Genomic DNA, 2,628 nt, shown 5'->3' on the forward strand with positions numbered 1-2,628 from the left:
GGAGACCTGCTGCGGATATGGGTACGAACCGGCGCGACACCTCCACGTGGCCCTCTCCCAGATTTTCAAGGTCCGAGGGGAAGATCGGGACACCGCCGCAACTGCGGTGCTCTTCGCGTTCCAAACCCTATCTCCCTGCTAGAGGATTCCAGGGAGCTCGAACGCTCATGCAGAAAAGAAAACTCTTCCCCGATCTCCCGACGGCGTCTCCGGGTCCTTTTGGGTTACCCCGACGAGCATCTCTAAAAGAGGGGCCCGACTTGTATCGGTTCCGCTGCCGGGTTCCGGAATAGGAACCGGATTCCCTTTCGCCCAACGGGGGCCAGCACAAAGTGCATCATGCTATGACGGCCCCCATCAACATCGGATTTCTCCTAGGGCTTAGGATCGACTGACTCGTGTGCAACGGCTGTTCACACGAAACCCTTCTCCGCGTCAGCCCTCCAGGGCCTCGCTGGAGTATTTGCTACTACCACCAAGATCTGCACCGACGGCGGCTCCAGGCAGGCTCACGCCCAGACCCTTCTGCGCCCACCGCCGCGACCCTCCTACTCGTCAGGGCTTCGCGGCCGGCCGCAAGGACCGGCCATGACTGCCAGACTGACAGCCGAGTATAGGCACGACGCTTCAGCGCCATCCATTTTCAGGGCTAGTTGCTTCGGCAGGTGAGTTGTTACACACTCCTTAGCGGATTCCGACTTCCATGGCCACCGTCCTGCTGTCTTAAGCAACCAACGCCTTTCATGGTTTCCCATGAGCGTCGATTCGGGCGCCTTAACTCGGCGTTTGGTTCATCCCACAGCGCCAGTTCTGCTTACCAAAAGTGGCCCACTTGGCACTCCGATCCGAGTCGTTTGCTCGCGGCTTCAGCATATCAAGCAAGCCGGAGATCTCACCCATTTAAAGTTTGAGAATAGGTTGAGGTCGTTTCGGCCCCAAGGCCTCTAATCATTCGCTTTACCGGATGAGACTCGTACGAGCACCAGCTATCCTGAGGGAAACTTCGGAGGGAACCAGCTACTAGATGGTTCGATTAGTCTTTCGCCCCTATACCCAGCTCCGACGATCGATTTGCACGTCAGAATCGCTACGGACCTCCATCAGGGTTTCCCCTGACTTCGTCCTGGCCAGGCATAGTTCACCATCTTTCGGGTCCCAACGTGTACGCTCTAGGTGCACCTCACCTCGCAATGAGGACGAGACGCCCCGGGAGTGCGGAGGCCGCCGCCCCGTGAAGGGCGGGGAAGCCCCATCCTCCCTCGGCCCGCGCAAGGCGAGACCTTCACTTTCATTACGCCTTTAGGTTTCGTACAGCCCAATGACTCGCGCACATGTTAGACTCCTTGGTCCGTGTTTCAAGACGGGTCGTGAAATTGTCCAAAGCTGAAGCGCCGCTGACGGGAGCGATTATTCCGCCCGAGAGCATCCCGAGCCAACAGCGGCGCGGGTCCGGGGCCGGGCCAGGTAGGTCCGTCATCCGGGAAGAACCGCGCGCGCTTGCCAGGAGCCCGAGCGCCCAAAGGGGCGAATCGACTCCTCCAGATGTACCGCCGGGCAGCCAGCCAGGACACCGGGGCTCTGCCCAACAGACGCGAACCGAGGCCCGCGGAAGGACAGGCTGCGCACCCGGGCCGTAGGCCGGCACCCAGCGGGTCGCGACGTCCTACTAGGGGAGAAGTGCGGCCCACCGCACACCGGAACGGCCCCACCCCGCGGCGAGTGGAAAGGCAACCGGACACGACCCCGCCGCGGATTGCTCCGCGCGGGCGGCCGGCCCCATCTGCCGAGGGCGGAGGCCAGTGGCCGGATGGCCGTGAATCTCACCCGTTCGACCTTTCGGACTTCTCACGTTTACCCCAGAACGGTTTCACGTACTTTTGAACTCTCTCTTCAAAGTTCTTTTCAACTTTCCCTCACGGTACTTGTTCGCTATCGGTCTCGTGGTCATATTTAGTCTCAGATGGAGTTTACCACCCACTTGGAGCTGCACTCTCAAGCAACCCGACTCGAAGGAGAGGTCCCGCCGACGCTCGCACCGGCCGCTACGGGCCTGGCACCCGCTACGGGCCGTGGCCTCATTCAAGTTGGACTTGGGCTCGGCGCGAGGCGTCGGGGTAGTGGACCCTCCCAAACACCACGTGCCACGACAGGCGGCAGCCTGCGGGGTTCGGTGCTGGACTCTTCCCTGTTCGCTCGCCGCTGCTGGGGGAATCCTTGTTAGTTTCTTTTCCTCCGCTTAGTAATATGCTTAAATTCAGCGGGTAGTCTCGCCTGCTCTGAGGTCGTTGTACGAGGTGTCGCACGCCACACCGCCAGCCGGCTGTGCACGCTACCGAGTAAGTACCGGTATGCGAACCGCCAGGCGACGGGCGCGCATCGCACGTTTAAGGAGGCGCGGCCGGCCCCACAGGCGGCCGCGACGGTCCCAGGTCTGCGAAGCGGGGCAAACGCCGCGCGCTTCAGTATACGTAGCCGACCCTCAGCCAGACGTGGCCCGGGAACGGAATCCATGGACCGCAATGTGCGTTCGAAACGTCGATGTTCATGTGTCCTGCAGTTCACATGTCGACGCGCAATTTGCTGCGTTCTTCATCGACCCACGAGCCGAGTGATCCACCGTCCTGGGTG

The 2,628-nt window shown here is 61.2% G+C and overlaps 1 non-coding gene across 1 annotated transcript; it reads right to left on the reverse strand.

Annotated features, from left to right (window-relative positions):
* Positions 1-2,473: 2,473 nt before the first annotated feature.
* LOC124608208 lies at positions 2,474-2,628 on the reverse strand. Its single transcript, XR_006978898.1, has one exon. It is a non-coding gene; the product is annotated as a 5.8S ribosomal RNA (ribosomal RNA).

The sequence above is a fragment of the Schistocerca americana genome, chromosome 3 (genome assembly GCF_021461395.2).
Source record: "Schistocerca americana isolate TAMUIC-IGC-003095 chromosome 3, iqSchAmer2.1, whole genome shotgun sequence".
Taxonomy (NCBI): domain Eukaryota; kingdom Metazoa; phylum Arthropoda; class Insecta; order Orthoptera; family Acrididae; genus Schistocerca; species Schistocerca americana.